Here is a 21,674-nt window from a genome sequence, read left to right as displayed (position 1 = left end):
ATTTATACATATTTTTTCCGTACCACCAGAATAGTTTATTGCTCTGGAGCTGGTTACCACATAAAACTTAATGGTAAATTCCTTTCACTCAAGACATTGTATGCTTGTGTCTTAGGACATGGAGAAATCAATTTTGTGCTAATCTGTAATCCCTTCCTGTTAGTATTCCTGTTATTAGAATATGGCTTACATGCTAACATGGGAGAAAGTCATCAACATTCTTACCCAACTCTGAACCCTGAGATATACAATGATTGTCAGCCTGGCAAGACATGCTCCCAGCTGAGACAGTGGTATGATGGTGTGAGCACAACCAACCACTTTCTCACTGGATATAAAGTCTGACAAGACTCATGACTGGCACTATTGATTAAACCAAATACCCATGAATGCTCAGAGCACAGGACCTAAAGGAGTTCTTACTAGTAATATCCTGCTATATGGAAATAGCATAAAACTGCCTCTTAGTTTTACCTTTAGATATAAAGAGGAGTACACCTTTCACATCATCAGAGAAAATTCTCTTTACAGTAGACAATGATTATTAGAGACCCATAGCACCAGTTCGTAATTGTACATGGAATAAGAGAGAGTTGAGTGTTCAGAGCTCCATGACACGGCTATATATCAACCATAAATCCCAGGCCTAGGGAAGAAATCTGATCAACATATATGTGTGTGTGTAATATTTTCAAACAGTAAAATAAATAAATTAAAAATAAATATGTTCTCCCTATCAATAGAGTCAGGGTACAAACACAGAGTTTTATGACTGTGCTATGAAGAGTAAATGTTGACATGCAACTACCCATCAGTATTTCTATATGGTTTTTCAGCTGATATTAACTATGATGCAAACAGCAGCTGACAGAATAGAATAGTAGCCAGATAAGTATCAGGGAATTGTCTTCAGCTTGTCATGTGGAATGTGAGGCTCCAGGTAGTATCAGAAGAAACAACTAACTTAATGGAATAAGTTGAGGTTGACTAATTGGAAAAAGTATATGGATTCAAGAAAGTGAACATTTATAAAGAACACTTTAAAATGTAATCCTACACAGAATTATGAAATATTTCATTGACAACACCAGAGGCAGAAGAAAAGTCAGTGGATCAAGTTATCCCATAATGTAAGGCTTTTCAATATAACCACATGCTGTTTTATAATCACATGATTTACTTATTGGAATTATGGGAACCACTGCTCTTCCAGTTTATTAGACTGAGGCACTCGTGTAATATAGCATTTCTAGCTAATTAAGTTTTGATTTAAAATGTCTTATTTGCATATTACACATACTAGTTTGTTTCATTTCACTGTATCTTTTAAAAAAACTTTTAACATCATTCCTATTATTATTATTATTACTTTAAGAATTGTCATTTGTGTAAACAGCTTGCTAATTTCTGGTTTATTGTATTCATAGTCTAATTTATATACCTTAGAGCTTTAATGATCAATGAGAAGGATATAGAAGGAACTGAGGGTGTGAAGAAGATGCAGGACATGTACAGAGCTGAGATCCTGTTGTCTAAACATTCTTAAGCACTGCAGATGTGGGTTCAGAGATGCATCTTTGCACTCAAATGACATACACTGTTATTAAAATTAGAATTACCTTTAATCTTGTTTTTTCCTTAGAGAAATGAGGTTGGTTTTCTTCCTTGGGGAAACAATATTTCCATGTTTTAAGCACTTAACTTTTACTTTGAAATCTTTTACAATGATGTCCTTAAGATGCACCAACTGTGATTCACTAGGCTCATGCTGAATCTCCTTCGAAGCCGTGGCAGCAGGTTGATCTAAGAGTAGGGACCTGCTGTCGTATTTCTGTTTAGTTTTGCTGTTTAGACAGTTGCTGAAGATGTGCAGGTAGAATGTTTTATTTGGAGGGGGGGGGGCTTGTTGTCAAAATAACTCTGTGTTTATGTATTACAGTGTATGAATGAAGAAACAGGAGCAACCACTTTCTATTTTTCAGTTAAATATCTATGTATGCGCTCGGCTCCTCACCCTGTTAAAATCATTTATAAAAACATGAACCAGTACACTTAATTTACTAGTTATTACTGTGCTGACTACAATAAACACAGCTTACTTGTTAAATCTTCCAAAATGAATTACATGACATTTAACATTGCAACGGATGCTTCATGTAAAAAATATTGCCTAAAACTGTCTAAAAATCTTCAGATTTAAGATATGTTAAAGCCCATTTATCAGTAAATAGTTGGAAAGCTTACCTTCATGAAAGGTGCCTCTGCAAATACCATCCTAGGTTACCATTGCTACCATTCTGCTCTTTCAGGTCATTTAAAGGTCCATAGGTTTTTATATCTCCAGAGCTCAAAGATCTTCATTTTGCTGTCAGTCTAATGAAGTGACCTCCCCCTCACATTATAAGAACCACGGCTGCCAGGGGCAGCAGGTACATAGGTGCATGCTCTACAATTCAAATCCAACTCTGCAGAGAAATCAGCTTAAATGCCCTGTGGTTGAGGAATATCAGTTGGTGGAAGTATTTAGTCAAGTGTCAGCCAGTATTCTGTTAAGAGTAGAAAAGTCACTCTGAAATATAAATTCACACCTGAATGGCCTCCTGACCCTAGCTTTATTGATTGTTATCCCATCAGTTTGCCAGCTCCCATCCCTAACCTAATTGAGTATAGATTTCAAATACCCACGTGCTTCAATTACTTCTGTTACCTTTCTTCTCTGTAAAAGGTAATGGGACTCTTCAGATTACAGAACAATTACTCACTATAAAAAGAATTCACAATATCCCCAGCCTTCTACCGTTCTATTTTTGAGTCTATTTTTGGACCACCTGATGCTCCTTGAAGAGAGACATGCTGGCAAGTGCTAATTTTGGGTAGTATTTATGGAGATTCTTTGCAATGTCCCTTTGCCCTACATCAGTTCAAGTCCTTCCCATACCATTTAATACTCACAAATCTCAGATACAAACAGAATGATAAGCCATGATGATGTCTTCCGAGCAATAAAAGCCCAAAACAAAACAGTTACACAATCATATTTTGCCACAGATCTTTCAAGGAGAGCAAATGTTTGTATGAGTCAGAAATGGAAGAAACACTATCAGATTCCACAAAATCATGGTTGCCTCCCCCTCTTATAAACTGGATAACAGTACAACACCATCACCACAGTTCGCAACAACTGCAATACCTATATACCTGAAAGTTATATAAGCTTAACAAGCAGTTGAAAATTGAATTCCAGAACAAATTTAAAAGCATGATGTTGTGCTGGGTATGGTGGTGTATGCCTGAAATCTCAGCACTCAGGAGGCAGAGGCAGGTGGATTTCTGCATTCAGATCAAGGTAATCCTGGTCTAAAAAGTGACCTCCAGGACAGCCAGAGCTATACAGAGAAACCCTATCTCAAAAAACAAACAAACAAAGAAATGCCTGGTGTAGTAGCATAAGAATACTTTAATCTCTGCACTTGAATGGCAGCACTTACGGGCAGATATCTGTGAGTTTGAGGTCATTATGGTCCCATGAGTCCCAAAACTGGCAGGCTTCATAGAGAGACCCTATCTCAAAGAATGAATAAATTTAAAAATAAAATTCTATACACACAATGAAAATGTGATATAGTTATGCAAGGATAACACAAAGGATGTAAATCAAATAAATGTATCTCAGCACAAAAATAGTCTCAAAAATTAATAGTTGAATTGTCATCTCAGTACCTACAGAAAATACATTGGAAATATCCATCATCACCTCATGATAAAATTCCTGAAGAAACTAGGAATAGGAGAAACATGCCTCACCCGAATAAATCTTCTATTCAACAGACATAATCAACATTATAGTAATGGGAGAGAGAAAAAGTCTGTATAAAATAAGAAACAAGACCAGGGTATACATTCTCTCTACCTTATTCAACATAATACCCGAGACTTTGAAGCAGTGAGCAAGTATAAAGAAACAAGGTGGAAAGAGAAAATAAACGTGTGGATCCCTGCAAACTCTACTTTCATTAGGGAAGTGCTCTTGGTGAGGTAAGAAGAAAAGTAAGGTCAGTTCAAATTAGTCAGCAAGGCTGGTTCAAACTTCTGGAGCTTGATGCCTAGTGGATGAATTTTTACAAATCTGAACTCAGTAAAACTTTGGAAAATGTTTCCTGTTGACAGGTACTACAAGAAAACTTTAGGCATGACTAGGCTAGAACTCCTCTTCACAGTATGTGACTTCAACCAAGCACCCATGACCTTTTCACCAAGAATGAGTTGTCCTGACAGAGAAAAGGCATGTGAGTTCTATTAAGGAAGTCAAACTTACATTGAAGAAAGGATACCCTTACCAAATGGTGCCTGGCCATGTGGGTCCTCGTATGTGTGAACAGAAATCAGATTCCAAGATGTGACACTGAACTAACGCCATATCACTATTAATTAAAGATCTTATTATAATAGGTAGAAATTCCTAAGAGAAGCCACACCAAGATGTAGGTAAGGACCAGGGGTTTCTGGGTAGAATTCTAGTAATACAGGGGTTCACAGTAAATGAGATAAACAGATGATTCCAAAAAGGAGTGAAATGGTGAATAAATAATGAACCCCATTAAAAATTTTCAGGCATAAATGGAATGAAAATTTAAAGAAAACCACACCAACATGCAATCTCATTCCAGACAGCATGTGCACAATTAAGGGACCAAACAACAAATGGTGTGGAGGATGTGAGGAAAGGAGCACTGTTCACTAAGACTGGAAACTAGCAAAGCCGCTGGAGAAAACCTTGGTTTAGAGGATGCTCAAAGTCCTAAAATAGAACTGCCATACTATGCTGTACTACTCAGCTATTAAAAAGAATGAATCTATGAAATTCCTAGGCAAATGGATGGAACTGGAGGGCATCATCCTGAGTGAGGTAACCCAATCACAAAGGAACTAACTCAATATGTACTCACTGATAAGTGGATATTAGCCCAGAAACTTAGGATACACCAGATATAAGAAACAATTTGCTAAAAGCGTGAAACTCAAGAAGAATGAAGACCAAAGTGTGGACACTTTGCCCCTTCCAGAATTGGGAACAAAACACTCATGGAAGGTGTTACAGAGACAAAATTTGGAGCTGTGACAAAAGGATGGACCATCTAGTGATTGCCATATGCAGGGATCCATCCCATAATCAGCTTCCAAACGCTGACACCATTGCATACACTAGCAAGATGTTGCTGAAAGGACCCAGATATAGCTGTCTCTTGTGAGACTATGGCGGGGCCTAGAAAACACAGAAGTGGATGCTCACAGTCAGCTATTGGATGGGTCACATAGTCCCCAATGGAGGAGCTAGAGAAAGTACCCAAAGAGCTAAAGGGAACTGCAACCCTATATGTGGAACAACAATATGAACTAACCAGTATCCCAGAGCTCTTGTCTCTACCTGCATATGTATCAAAAGATGGGCTAGTCAGCCATCATTGGAAAGAGAGGCCCTTTGACTTGCAAACTTTATATGCCCCAGTACAGGGGAACGCCTGGGCCTAAAAGGGGGAGTAGGTGGGTAGGAGATTGTGGGTGGGTTGGTATGGGGGACTATTGGTATAGCATTGGAAATGTAAATGAGGAAAATACCTAATAAAAAAACACATTATAGACTCTGCCTGGAACCACATTACTAGACCTAAATATTGGAAAATGGGAAATGTTATTCAGAATGCACGTATGTCATCTGGTGAAGATGGAGGGAATGGAAGACAGTCAAAGAGATGAAATGAACCAAAATCAAAAGGACAAATGCCGCACATTTTCTATCATCATGCTGAATCTAAACTTAAATTAAGATGATATCAAAGGTTTACTGGGAATATTCTGAGAAATGGTCAGTATAAAGGATATAGTGTGACAGGAGATGATGAACAGAGAGAATTCTATGAAATGTATTGTTTGCATTTGTGACAATGTTGCAATGTGCACATAATAGATGCTATAACAGCCTATGTAATATTACATGGCAGTACATAATATTATACAAAAGCTTGAGGCCTGAGTTCAGACTCCTATCACCCCTATCTAAAGCTTCTCATGGAGTCATGCACCTGTAATAACAGCAGTGGGGGGACACCTAGGCAAATCCCTGAGTACACTGGGGAGTGTAGCCAATTGCTGAGGTCCCTTATCAGTGAGAGATCTATTCTTCAAAATTACAATGTTACTGTGTTTGAGGCAGATTCCCAGTAGCGACCTCTGACCTCAACTTGTATGCACAATCCCAACCCCCCTAAAAGAACATTGTCATGAAGCACTACTGACTAATGTATTGATGTCATCCCTTGTAAACTTAGTATGCTTCATTATGTCTTTGGCTTCCACTCTGTTCAAACAACTTTTTGACATTTCACTGCTTGGTGTCTTCTCTCCAAAAGTTGGTTTCTGCAGAGTAAATTGAATTATTTCTATTTTTTAAATCATCTTCTTACACTCCAGGTTTTATCCTCCTCCAGGTCTACTATCTGACTCTTCCCCACCCCATACCTGCATCCAGACCCCGTCTCCACCTGGATGTTCCCACGCCATCCACAACTGTCACCACACTAGCCCTACCCTCCCTTGGGCCTCCAGTCTTTTAAGGGTTAGGTGCATCTTCTCTGACTGAACTTAGACCTGGTAGTCCTTTGCTGTATATGTGTTTTGGGCCTCATAAACGCTCATGTATGCTGCCTGGTTGGTGGTTCAGGGTCTGAGAGGTCTCTGGGATCCAGGTTAATTGTGTCTGCTGGTCCTGCTACAGGGTAGCCCTGCCCCTCAGCATACATGTTCTTTTTGGTCCGAGTTACCTCATGGCCCGAGTAGTTTCACCCATGTACATGCAAATCTCAGGATATCCTTTTACTTCTTAGATTAGTAGTATTCCATTGGGTAAATGAACCATATTTGCTATATCCATTCTATATGTGGGACATCTGGGTTTTCTCCAGCATCTTGGTATCACAAACAAGGCTTCTATGAACATAGTGGAATATGTAGCCCCTTGGTATGGTGGGGCATCTTTTGGGTTTATACCCAAGAGTGGTAAAGCTGGATCTTCAGGCAGATATATTTTCAATTTTCTGAGGAATCTCCAAATTGATTTCCTGAGTGGTTTTTACAAGTTTCCAATCCCACCAGCAATGGAGGAATGTTCCTTTTTCTCCACATCCTTGCCAACATGTACTGTCAGTTTAGGTTTAGATCTTAGCATGTCAGATGGATGTAATCTGGAATCTCAGGGTCATTTTGATTTGCACTTCTCTGATCACTAAGGACTTTGAATGATTTCTATAGTAATGCTTTTTCATTTTGTTCACCCTTGTCAGGATTTTCTTTTTTCTTCTTTCAAAATTATTATGGATGTAAAAGAAAAGCAGGAAAAATATAAAAGTAGACATATATGTGTACATGCTTCAACTCACTTTCTCCAGAGGTCAACTGCTTACAGTCATAGCAAAGTGGTCCACGCCAGGAAGTACAGACTGGCATGACACTTTTAGTCAACCTCTTCTCACCCGATTCATTGTTCCACTCACCTTCTCTTTTGTCCTGTGTCTGCATCTAAGCCCTGTCTTACATCATGTTGCTTCCTCCTGTTTTCCTCCCATCTGTGAATGCTCTAGACTTCTTCATCTTTCTGACCTTAACTTTTGAAGAAGATTGAGAAAGTAATAAATAACTTCAACCACAAATTAGACAGAAGTGGGGAGCAGACAAAGAAAAGTAATTTTTTTCAATAATTTGTAAGCCTGGATACATAAACTAATACTATGAAAATGAAAGCCAAGTAGTGATCCAAAGAGAAAAATCTTACGAGGCATTTTGTCCCTTATCTATAATTCTACCAATTGGAAATCTTAGGCATAATTTTATTATGAGATTTATGCCAACTTGAGCCATAGTGTTAGAAGCAGTCTCAAAATTTTTCACAAATTTAATTAGAGGAGGAAATAATGAAATAAACAGAGATATAAAAAGAAACAAGAGCAAATGAAGAAGGAAATTAATAAACGTGGATGAAAGGAAGGAAGGATGTAAGGAAGGTAGGTACGAAAGAAGGAAGAAAGTATGGCAGGAGAGAGGGAACATGGGAGGGATAATTAAAAGAAAGAAGAAACTCAGAAAAGGAGGAGGGACAGGATAATCTCTTTTAACTCTGGAGATTCCAAAGAGCTTAAATTCTAATCTCACTATCTAGATTAAATGAACAAAGGCTCCAGTCACTGTTACAATGAACTTCCACTATACTTTAAGGTATATATGATTTCTTAGAGTCAGGCAGTAGGCATTTGTGGTGCATGATTTTACCTGAATCTCCCAAGGACAGCCTGGTGTATGGAGTGAGGTACAGACCAGCTAGGAATAAACACAGAAACACTGTCTCAAAAACACCATGAGAGAGAGACAGAGACATGTCTTGTCTCTAGCTGCATATGTATCAAAAGATGGCCTAGTCGGCCATCACTGCAAAGAGAGGCCCATTTGACTGGCAAACTTTATATATCCCCAGTACAGGGGAACACCAGGGCCAAAAAGGGGGAGAGGATTGGGAGGGGTTTGGGGGACCTTTGGGATAGCATTGTAAATGTAAACAAGGAAAATACCTAATTAAAAAAATAACAGCTAGGAATAAACACAGAAACACTGTCTCAAAACCACCATGAGAGAGAGAGTGACAGAGACAGAGAGACAGAGATAGACAGAAACAGAGAGACAGACTCAAACAGAAACATAATTAAGGGACAGAGAGAGAGACAAAAGAGAGACATAATCTCACTCTGGTCTAGACTATTCCCATGAGGAGAACACAGGAGGTATTCACCTACCTTGCATTACTAATAAGATCATAAATTATTTGAACATAAACTGAGTCATGGACTGAGTTGGGAAAGGCACAGCAGATATCTGCTTTGCACACAGAAGCTTCAGTCTTGACTATATCACTGTGAAAAAAAAAACGTTGTTCTCCTCACACTCAGAAGAAACTTTTGATACAAGATGGCACCCATTTATGGGTTTCTAAAAGGGAAGTCTAGTTTAGTTCCTTAACTTGATAAGAGGCCTCAACCAGAAACACACACCACACTCTGTTCCTTAGTCAGGAATCAAAAGAATTTTCTTTAGAGAGGGAACTTTGACAGAAGATTTCCATCATTGGTTCCATTTAACCATTTAGGTCCAAGAAAAAGAAAGCAACATTATATTTCTTGGTGTGAAAAATTAAATCATTGTTACACAACGATACCATTATTTACATACTAAATTAAGAGAAGGTAAAGGTAAACTATTTTAGACTTGAAACTCTAATTTTAGAAATGAAGAAGTGGTTCTTAAATATTGATACTCAAATATTTAGCGTGGCTTTTGGGATCCAAAGTCAACCTTGACCACATTAGTGGGTTTTGTACAAGACCAGCCCTGGCTACTTAAGACTATCTAAAATCAGCAGCCAGTCTCCCACACCATATTGCAATTACATAAGCAGCATGCTGTCTTGCTCTCTGGTTGGGAAACTATCCTAGGGAACCATTTGTTTAGAAGGGTTTTGCAAAAGGCAAGAATTTACTCTGATGACATTATCTAACCCACATTCCCTTCAAAGGTCTCATCTGTACTGGCATAGATTGTTTCCACTCTCTTGCTACCTCACAATGAGGCTCAAATTTCAAGAAGAGATTTTCTGGCTGGTGAGGGGAGACTTTGTTGAGACCATAACAGGTGAGAGGAAAAGCCTGCCAGTGTCCTGACAGCTCAGAAGAGAAAACCCTGAGAAAACCCTCCACCATGACAGATAGTAGCAGAGAGGGAAGCGCTGGGTGTAAAGGTCATGTAAGCATCTTAATCAAGTGCAGTTGTTCTTACTGAACAATGGAGAGTTCATGAATGCCAGCTCAGTGTGGCCTCTCAGGACCTTTAGTGGCTGAGTCATCTCCTTTCCTGTATGAATGCACCGACTGTGAAAAATTGATTTTTTTACTCATTTTTAGCAAAGTCTAACTTCAAGACCTGTCCAAGTACCTCTCCTCCCTGCTCCTTTCCTTTCAAGTAGGAAAGGAGCAGGGAGGCCATTGTTCAGAGCCAATGTTCTCTGAATTGTTAATTGACTCCCCAGCATCAGTTGGACTCAATATATTTTGTCCTATCTGTCTTCTAAGCTTTTTCAATATTTGATTTATGTGTCCATAGACCTTGTACTAAGTCTCACTTCATAATCCAATTCCTAGGGATTTCCACAGTCTTTCACTATCATAGAAGTTTGCAAAGAATTCATTCACTGGTTTTTAAGCTTTTCCCATGTTATTTTATTTCTGGATTATCAAATAGACTCTGTTTCTTTGTTTTCTGGAAATCATGTGCAGATTTTGAAATGATAATCCCACTCAATCTTATATAAAAGCACTAAGATTAGTGGTCCTAAATATACTTAAGTTGTTGCTCAACATCCTGTAGGAAGAAAAAACACAAAATTAAGTACATATAATGGGGGACAATTTACTCCAAAAGAGAGAGCAGAGTTTGTAGAGAACAGCAAATAGCCAATAAGGCTCAGAAACCAGTGGGGCTCTGCAGTCTGGAAATGGGACAACAATGTATGGTTCGGTGCCATTCCTGACAGACCAGGTCAGAATTCATCCTCATCCTTAGGGAATAAGCCACCTCTAGATGAAAATTAAAATTGTTTCCTTCAACTACCTTCCCAGCACACAAAGAAACCTATCTTGATTTATACAATGACACACAGGTTAGGAAGATTAGCCAAGATCTTCTCAAGTCTCATAATCTCTGGATAATTTAGAAGTTCAGTTTATTTATTATTTTTAAAATATTTTTATTAAATTATTTTCTTTATTTACATTTCAAATGTTTTCCCATTTCCTGGTTTCTCATATGAAAAATCCCTATCCCCTACCCACTTCCCCTGCTCACTGACCAATCTACTCCAGCTCCCTGGTCCTGGCATTCCCCTACATTAGGGTATTGAGCCTTCACAGGATTAAGGTCATCTTCTCTCATTGATGACCAACAAAGCCATCCTCTGCTAAATATACAGCTAGAGAAATGGTTCCCTCCATGTGTACTCTTGGGCTAGTGCTTTAGTCTCTAGGATCACTGGGGTACTGGTTGGTTCATATTGTTCCTCATATGGGGCTTCAAAACCCTTCAGTACCTTGGGTCCTTTCTCTATCTCCTCCATTGTGGTCCCTGTGATCAGTCCAATGGTTGGCTGAGAGCATCCTCCTCAGTATTTGACAAGCACTGACAGAGTGTCTCAGGAGATAGCTGTACCAGGCTCTGGTCAGCAAGCTCTTGTTGGCATCCACAATAGCACCTGGGTGTAGTGACACTATAGGGGATGGTTAGTCAGATGGGGCAGCCTCTCAATGACCTTTCATTCAGTCTCTGCTCCACACTTTGTCTCTTAGACTCCACCCATGGGTATTTTGTTCCCCCTTCTAAGAAGGACCAATGTATCCCCACTTTGGTTTTCCTGGTTTTTGAGTTTCATGTGATCTGCTAATTGTATCTTAGGTGTTCCAAACTTCAGGGCTAATATCCACTTATAAGTGAGTGCATACCAGGTGTGTTCTTTTGTGATTGAGTTACCTCACTCAGGATGATATTTTCTAGTTCTATCCATTTGCCTAACAAGTTTTTTAATCCATTGTTTTTAATAGCTGACCAGTACTCCATTGTGTAATTGCATCACATTTTTTGCATCCATTCTTTAGTTGAGGGACATTTGGGTTCTTTCCAGCTACTGGCTATTATAATAAGGCTGCTATGAACATAGTGGTGCATGTGTCATTATTATATGTTGAAGCAGCTTCTCAGTACATGCCCAGGAGTGGTATTGCTGGGTCCTCAGGTAGTACTATGTTCACTCTTCTAAGGAACCACCAAACTGATTTCCAGAGTGTTTTTCAATCATCAGTGGACTCAGTTCCCAAATAAAGTGACATAGAGTAAAAGAGTGGAAAAATAAACAGGACCCAACATTTTACTGCATACAGGATATGCAGCTCACTGACAAAGACAGATACTACCTCAGAATTAAAATCTGGAAAACAATTTTCCAAACAAAATTTCCCAAGAAATAAGCTGAAGTAGGCATTCTAATATCAGATAAAATCGACTTTCAGCCTAAAGTTTTCAAAAAAATAAGGAAGGACACCTCATATTCATCAAAGGAAAAATCTTCCAAGATAAACTCTCAATTCTGAACATCTATGCTCCAATTTCAAAGGAAATCAAAGTCATAAAAGAAATTTAACTAAAGTTCTAATCATATATTGTAACTCACACAATACTGGAGGGAGACTTCAAGTACCCCACTCTTATCAATGGTCAGATCATGGATACAGAATCTAAACAGAGACACAGTGAAACTAGCAGAAGTTATGATCAAAATCGATTTAACAGATATCTATAGAACATTTCATCCTAAATGCAAAGAATATACCGTCTTCTCAACACTTCATGGCACCTTTTACAAAATTGACCATATAATCATTCACAAAACAGGCCACAACAGATACAAAAAATTGAAGTAATCTCATGCAACCTATTAGGTTACCACAGACTAAGGCTGGTCTTTAATAACAACCAAAACAACAGAAAGCCCACATACACATGGAAGCTGAACAATTCTCTCCTCAATTATAACTAGGCCAAGGAAGAATTAAAGAAAGAAATTAAAGACTTTTTAAAATTCAGTGAAAACAAAGTTACAACACACCCAAACTTATGGGACACAATGAAAACCATGTTAAGTGGAAAACTCATAGCTCTGAGTACCTCCTAAAAGAAACTGGAGAGAGTATACACTAGCAGCTTGACAGAACATCTGAAAATTCTAGAACAAAAAGAAGCAAATATACCCAAGAAGAGTAGATGGCAGGAAGTAATCAAACTCGGGGCTGAAATCAACCAAAGAAAAAAAAAGAACTATACAATGAATCAACAAAACCAAGAGATGATTCTTTGAGAAAATCTACAAGATAGAAAATCCCTTAGCCAGACTAACCTAATGGCACAGAGACAGTATCCAAATTAACAAAATCAGAAATGAAAAGGGAGACATAATGACAGAAATCAAGTTAATAAAAAAAAAAGGAAGAAAGAAAGGAAGAAATGAAGGAAGGAAGAAAGAAAGAAAGAAAGAAAGAAAGAAGAAAGAAAGGAAAGAAAGAAAGAAAGAAAGAAAGAAAGAAAGAAAGAAAGAAAGAAAGAAAGAAAGAAAGAAAGAAAGATCCTCAAATCCTACTACAAAACTGTACTCAAAACTGGAAAATCTGGATGCAACAGACAATTTTCTTGACAGATTCCAGGTACAATAATAAAATCAGGATCAGATAAACCATGTGAACTGTCTCATAACCCCTAAAGAATTAGAAGCAATGGGTAAAATCTCCTAACCAACAAAAGCTCGGGACCAGATGGGTTTAGTGCAGAATTCTTTCAAACCTTCAAAGAAGACCTAATACCTATTCCCTTCAAACAATTCCACAGAATAGAAACAAAAGGAATAATACCCAATGTGCTCTATGTAGCCACAGTTACACTGATACCAAAGCCACACAAAGACCCACCAAAGAAAGAACTTCTGAATTTCACTTATGATTACCAGTGCAAAATTATGCAATTCACTTCTCATGATGAGTTTGTTACATGAGACCATACAAGGTAACTAATGTCTCTGTGACTGTTTTCCTTATTTGAAAGTGAGTAATGAGATTATCTGAGGAGTAACCACTCCTGACTAACATGAATGAAAGGACTGTACAGAGCATGGGATTAACGTTCTTGGTACAGTGAAAATAACTGGGGCAGTTAACAACAAAACCAAAGGAAACAATAGTAATACTAGCAACAACATTTTTAAAAATACTTTATGAGTGCTGGAATTAAAGGCATGTACCAACTCTGGCTAGATTTATATGTATTTATAATAAAAAAAACAACAAAATACCCTATTACAGTTCTAGCAGTTGCAGTAGAGGGAGCTGTGTGATTCTGTGTGCTGCTTCCTTTCCCCAGATACCTCAGGACTTCAGTCCTGTACCAGGTGAGCTGGACCTAAGAGCAGCCTAGTTGACCTTCCTTCTGCCTGGCATGATTCTGTAACAATCCTTTTCTTGATAAAAAAGAGCATGTATGGAGTAGGCCTCTTGTTGGTGGATCCAGAATCTTTAGGGCAGGAAACAACCAAGCCACCGTTAGTGAAAAACCAAAGGAAAAATCACATTGGCACAATATGGGCCCCATTTTGGAAGAAAATGCCCTCAAATTCTAAGGCATCAATAATTCCCCCCCCCCAATTTTGAGCTCTGCATATTGGTATTGTGTGGCTCCACAGATGGTAGTCAAAGGCAGATGTCTTACCGTAAAAGACATATATGGTTTTTCATCTTACATCTGTGAGGACAGGTTGCATTATAGCACAGATTCAGCACACCCAGCATAAGAACACAGAAGCCTCAGATGACAGAGCCTGAACTTATGGACCCATTAAAATTGAGATTTAACCTGATCTCAGGCCATTCCCTTCCCTGCCCTACCTCCTGAGTAGGGAGTAACTCATGTTTGCTATGAGTAAAGTATTATGGTACAACCCTCAGCATCCTCATGCCTGCACTTGGGAATTCAGGAAGACAGATATTAGAGAAGTGATGGCTAGGAGGCTACAATGCAGTAATTTGTACAGTCCAGGTTGACCTTTGCTCACTGATGCCCACTTTAATAGTCTGGTTGTATTTGAGAAAGGGAGGATGTGCAAGTTAATATTTTGAAGATGGGACAGAACGATTACCATTTTATATTTGTCCTATCATTGAGCCCCTATGTTCCAAAGAAAGGGGAGTTTTCCTTGCAAAAGATGGGATTGTAAACATGAGATTTTGTGAAACACATGGATATGTATGTGGGAACAATGCCCACTATCAAGATAAGCACAGTAAGAAAATATTATCCAGGTTTTATACAATTAAAGGTATAGGAGAAAGATATTGACCTTTGTGAAACAGGGAAAACCAGGGGAAGTAGACTGTATGTCAAATGAATTTACTCAGGTGGTATATTTCTTATTGAGAAATAGCTATTATATTCACTGTCCCTAGAGATTTGGGTGCTAACAAAAACCTCTTATGCATTTCAGTGTCCTAATCAATGTTTTTCATAGAAAGCACTTCTCTTCTAATGAAGCAGATGAGAAATCTCTTAAATTTGGAAGGAGAGGTGGCCAAAGGGTATTTCCCAAGTCACAGGAGAGGCTCCAGGAAATGCACAACAGAAACTGGTCAATTTGGGGAGAACTAGTTATCAAATAGGCCTTAGCCTTTCCCAGTGACATCATAAGTAATGCCTTCCTTGGACCATCTGTTGTATCTATGAGAGAACTAGAATCTTCTGTGACTTCACCTGTGTTGTGGTTACAAAAGCTGCTTGTGGGATATTCCTTCAGTGCCTTTTTTATTCTCTATCAGGCATGTTTTCCCGGCTGCTCAGGCTATTTCACAGGGAGAATGGCAATCAAGGGAGGCCAGACCAAGGCAGAAGGAATCTGGCATCCTTTCTTGTAAAAAAGGAAGAATGAAATCATTCTGGGGAAGACACAGTGAGTCCTTGGCAGAGTTGGGGAAATTCTGGAACAGGTAGGCTTGAGCTGGGCCTTTGCTGATAAGATCTAACAAGCTGGAGCCTTAGACTTTCTTAATTACAGACCAAGAGTCTAGAATTTCTGATAATTGATTTGACAGACCCAGGAATTGACAAGCCTGCAGCTACTTTTCTGGGAGCTATTTAATTTCATTTAGCGTGTCAAAGAATGCCCTGAGAAGGCACTATGAGAATAAGAATGTGTCCCTTATTGGTAGGGAGTTGAAGCACTTCACCTTCTAGATTATTGTAGGATACATGAGTCTCTGATGCAGAGAACAGAGAAGGATTCTAACCTGGTCATGTGTTGAGGTCTCAGACACTTTGAGTTTGAACACACATGATTAGGTATTGATGGTGCTAAGCACTATGAACTTCAGGTTTTCTTGGCATAACATATGACATGAGCTGAAAATGTTCCCCAAATCATTATGTCTGAGGCAGCTTTTGGATTTCAGGGCAAGGGGGAATGCTATAAGGAGTGTAGTGGTAGTTGTGACCAACAGTGGTGGTTGGGAAGAGGAATATAGATTAGCAGACCAGCTCAAATATAGCCTTTCTGCTTTTTCAGTGATTAATCCTGTCTCTAGCTTTTCTCTTCCTCAACCTTCTCTTTGGGACTCAGAATGGTCTCCCCTGCCCTGGGCCATCAACTATGCAAATGCATTTGTGTTTATCTATCTTCAGTGTCTGCTGGGAGAACATCATCCCAAAGTTGCAACATCACTAATCATATGAAGAATATGAATAAACTAGACGATATGAAATTTTATATCAGGAAGATAAATGCTGAGAAGGAAGAACTTTTTCGAATCTTGGACATTGACATGAATACTGATTTGAACTACAGGTAAAATTATGCCCAGTTTCTTGTTGACTGTATTGTGCCCTCTCTGTTGACCCACATTTTCTCCTATGAATGGAGTGTGTCATCTCTCACATTCATTATAAGAAGTCTTGACAGTTGTTAAATTGTTGGATGAGATAAGTGCTGTGGGTTCTATGGTCATCCTCCTTTGTACTTGGCCTTGAGGTGCTTAGAGTCTGATTGGTTTTGTCAACAGCTGGAAGGACCTGGTCACAATAGCTGCCTTACTGTGTAAGAATCCAATGTCTGCAGGCCATTACTGCTTTACTCTTGTTTTATTCATTGTACTCTGAGACTATGGAGCCTACCTGGATTTATTTGGCATTTTAATTTTTTTTCTGTGTGTGAAGTTAGTTGTGTGTGTTTTGTTCAGGATCTGGGGTTGTGGGACCTTTGATGGGGTCTTAGGATGTGTGTGATGCACAGTTTGTAGGGCATGATAGTGCTGAGCCCTTAGAGGCCCAAATTGATCATCAGGGTTCTTTATTCCCTGTGTTTTCCTTGGTGTCACATAGGATTCTCCTGGAGTAGGAAGTGTTATAAAGCCTTTTCCGTTATATACTAGTTATGCCCTCTGAGAATTCATGTAGCAATAAGAACAAAGGATTATCCCTGCCTTAAAACTAAGAGGGAAAAAAGCCTTAAAACTAAGGACCAAAGCCTGTGGGACAGTCTAGTAGAAACATTTCACAGAACTAGTGTATTCCTTCAGGCTCACCTAAGAGTTCATGAGGGTCAGCTATCTCCATTTGGTCTCCTGGCTCTCTGTTCTCTGCCCAAGATAATAAGTTTAATCAGTACCAATAGGACGAGTTGGAAGGAGCAAGGATGTGGCATACAATTTTCTTGGGAATTCCAGATACAGCCTTTTTGCATGATACTTGATTGCTTAGTTCAGAGGATGTTTGCTCTTTGAGCCATGCTCTACCACAGGATGAACACTCAATTCTCCATCATTAAATCACAACATGAGAAGACAATGTTGGATCTGGAAAAAATGAAGCAGTCAATAAGTGATTCCATTGACATGTACAAGGAATTCATAGAAGATAATGATTCCTACAGGTGAGTCCCAGACACAGCTGAGACCCAGCACTAGGCAGGGAATGCTTGTGGCCTTCTAGGACTTTGTACAAAAGTAAGAGCTCTAGTTCTATACTCTCTGTTTCTTAATAGGAGCCCTCCCTTGAGGCATGGGTCTTGGATTTGTACCTCTTAGACTCAGGTTACCGAAGTGTGAATATTGTCCAAGACCCTTCAGTCTTTATTCTTCCAAATTCAGGATCTTCTGCATCAAAACCATTTCCACCATGCTGGGAATCTCAAGCAACCCTGAATTTCTAGGGTTCTGACAGCAGATTACAAGATCTGGGATCCATGACAATAAAATGGAAAGAGTTCATACCTTTTGGGTCTTCTCTCCTCCCTAAGAGGGCATTGCCCTCTCCCTACTAATGGTTTTCTGGTACTACACACATATAAGCAACCATGAGGAAGTTTTCCTCTTCTGTGATGTATATGGAACACTCTTGGTGTCACGGTTTTCAGAAATATTTTGAGTCTTATTGCATGTGGCTGGTCTCTGGATTTGACCTGCCTCTATTTGGTACTGATGGACATACAGTGGTCTCTAGTCTCAGGCTGTCTGGGGATCAGAGCCCTTGCAGGCATCATAATATTTGGAAGAGTGGCAGGCAAATCAAAGCTAGCTGGGGATCAACATTTATGTTTTGTATGTTTGTGGTTCAGCATCAGGCACACCCACCTCCTGAAAGAATGCAATCAATTGAAGGAAAAAGTAAGGATGTTGCTGAATGAGAACAGAAAGCTGCTGGTAGAGCAGGCTGACCAGGAAGCATCCTTTGGTGAAGAAAAGAGGTTCTGTGATGAGACCAGCAAGAACATACATCCCAAGTGCTAAGCAGTAGCAGGTAGGATGATGTGTATCAGAGGCAGATTGCCCTCATGCCTAACCATAAACATAGACAATCCAATGTAACAGTCCACCAACTTATGCAGGCACTCACCTCTGTCTCCTCCAAGTGTTTATTTAGGTGATCATCTACAAGGGTTTCTGTGGAGGTAGCCTTTTACAAGAAACTGCATATCAGGTGGCTTACTGTGTCTTCTCAGCATCCCAGATTCTTTTCCTCATTGCCTGCTACCATTGATTTTCCACCTACCTCTACTCGGGAAAATTTTGCCTTATAGTTTGTCTTGGATTCTAATTATTGAGAGATTGAGTTGCATGTAGCTGTACCTGCATCCAGCAAAATTTCGGTAGCTGTGGTGCAAAAGAGGGCTGTTTCAGGAGCCCCTTGAGGGTCATGATAAACTAAAGAACTCACACTATGTTATCTGTGTAGCATTCTGCAATTGCTGTTATTCAAAATCATTTTCTCAGAGTTAGATTGGCCTAAATGGGGGTTGGGAGAAATGAGGACTTTCAGACAGGTCTGGTAGTATAAAATCAGGTAGGTGTTTGAGAAGCAAGGTTCAGAAAGTAGAAAAGAAATCCCCTTTGATCCAGAGATTCCAGAACAATGAGTAGATATCTACAGAATCTCTAGGGAACATGAGGGCTGTAGTGGTCCTCAGAGTAGTCCAGAAGATGATGATATCCTGATGTCCATCTGCTAAAGAGTGAAAATATACTGTGTGATACAGCCCTTTCATGAAATATTGCTCAGTGTTAGATAGTCCATGCAAGCATTTGACCTTCAACTAGTTAGCTTCATCTTACTCAAAATATTCCTAACAAAGTCACATTATTGGGACAAAATTGTTCCATTGGATCTTATTTATAGTGACTTCCTATTTTTCTGGGATTATACCTTTGGACACCAAGTAAGTCAGGCAAAAGGAGCCTCTAATGGAAGAACTGTTTACTTTGGAACAAAACTGAAACAGTGAAGGTGAGGCTAGTCCACCACCACCATGTGATCCTTTGCTGGCAGAAAAGCCTACTCTAAACAGCTTTTGGAACTTGCTATGACGGATTGGATAATATGCCAAGAACCCTGATTCTGAGTCTGGTTTATGAGAGGAAAGCTTATCACTGAGTGAGCTGTGTACATGCTTAGCCCATTACCTACCTATCACATTCAAGATTTGATTTTTATTACTCCAAAATATCCTGGGAAATTTTTATAATAGCATTAACTAGGATACTAAACTAAACATGTTACTGAGGTATACTGTCCTTCTGTTGTGTGAACACAAGTAATTTGCATAAATGACAGAGTGCTATACAACAGTCTTAGATTTACAGGTGTGTTGTTATGTTCCTTCATGACCATCGCTTTTAAAATTCAGTTCCTAGCCTTGGGAATATTTTCAGTTAGCACATTTTTTTCTGATTTTAGGAACCATGCAGAAGCCTGTGGATTTCATGTGATATGTTTTCTCTGATTATTTCAAGATATAGGGGTTGAAGAGTGGAACCCTGTCAGGTTCATGCACTAGAGAAATAATCATAGCCTTCACTTCAATTCTAGGCAGGTTCCCCATAAGGCATCCACATGGTTTTCTAGGTTGTTCACATCTCTCTTGAACTCAGATTCAGACATCGCTACAATGTTATTATTCAATATATTATACCTGGACTATTGGAGTAATATAGTGTTTTTCTTTTAAACTCTAGTACAGTGTGTAGTTCACAGTTAAGTTTCTAGCACTTTTTAAAAGCTGAGAAAAAAATTCCAAGCCCAGGTGCTCTATGACACTTGGGTATGCAGGGAATGACCTCAGGCTATGATAGGTCATAATAGATTATCCAGCTGAATAAATCTCATGTGGGACGGAGAGCTGAATTGACAAATCCTAATCAGGCCTTTCTTCTTTCCTTCCCTAGGTATGAAATACTCCAGCAGAAACTGGAACATGGAAGAGACCAGGACAAGGTCTCCTTTGAAGAGAACTTCTATAGTGGGATCCCTGCATGTGCAAAGCAAATATTTCATCTCATCCCCAGTACTCATGGCTATCATCTGTTGCATTTTCTTCCTTTACTTTTTTTTTTCTTGCAATGAATAGCCCTTAATTTCATCTGTGCTCTGGCTCAGCAAGAGTGAACATGTAGAGGAATTCAGACATGGGCTGAGGCACATCAAGAGCTACTGGGGAAACAGGAAGATTCTGAGAGTAAATTTTTCTTGTCCTGATAGGTCATCAAGGAAAATTACAAAATCATTCTACAAAATTGCAAAGGCTTTGAGCCAAAGTCTGTAACATGTTTTCTGCTTAGTCTTGGGTGTCCATATTCTTCAAACCCATACTCTAAAAAAGGAGACCTACTTTAATTTCTCTTGTAAAGATTGTTACCAGAAGTAACTTATTTTCTACTGTGTTGCTAAGGACAGTAATGGGCTGTAAGTCTGTGCTGCTAAATGACAGCCAAAGAAGGCTCTTTAGCACAATTCTTGCTTTTAGATTTTGGTTTGAACTTGGATTACTTTTGTTATTTGGTTTTCTTTAGTTTCATTAGAAGTTTTTTGTTTGTTTCTTTGCTGTTGTTTGGTTTTGTAATTGATTTAATGTTTTGATAAGGCTATACACTGTACATATGGACTGCCCACTTTTAGTAACTATTGAGTAAACTGGATGTATTCTAAGAATAAAACAGTGATCTCCAACTCTTCACTCTAAGAAACTTCTTTATTCAGCTGTGGTATCACTCTATTGAAATCCCAAACCTATCAGAGAAAGATGGATCTCTGTATGGGGCTTGGGTTCCATAATTACTTCCCAGCCAGCCTGAGCTTCGAAAGCAATTGATTGTACATTCAGTGTGGATAGTGTGTCCAACTATGTGGATAACGACTTCATGATGGAAAAGTTATCCATGCTGTATCCTTGCACGTCAAATATTTAGCTGCTGCTAAAATACTGTGAATTATAGTGTTGAACAAATTAATGGGAAATATATCAGTATTTCTGAAATGTCTTTCAGGAAATAAAAACAAATTCTAAAGGAATATAAAAGCTGGTAGAAAACACAGACATGTATGCTATTGCTTTCCTTCAAATGTTCTATCAGTGGTAAATACTACTACAGATATTCAATTTTAGGACCTTTTGAGATAGGGATGTATTATTTTTTTTGTTGTTTTGTTGTTTTTCTTTATTCTGAGAGTGAATT

At 38.9% G+C, this 21,674-nt stretch overlaps 1 pseudogene; it reads left to right on the top strand.

The window, feature by feature from the left end:
- The window catches only part of Gm5624, a 70,779-nt pseudogene extending 49,627 nt beyond the window's left edge, over positions 1-21,152 (top strand).
- The last annotated feature ends 522 nt before the right edge of the window (positions 21,153-21,674 follow it).

This window comes from Mus musculus, chromosome 14 (genome assembly GCF_000001635.26).
Source record: "Mus musculus strain C57BL/6J chromosome 14, GRCm38.p6 C57BL/6J".
NCBI lineage: Eukaryota > Metazoa > Chordata > Mammalia > Rodentia > Muridae > Mus > Mus musculus.
This window is presented reverse-complemented; position numbering and strand designations above follow the sequence as displayed.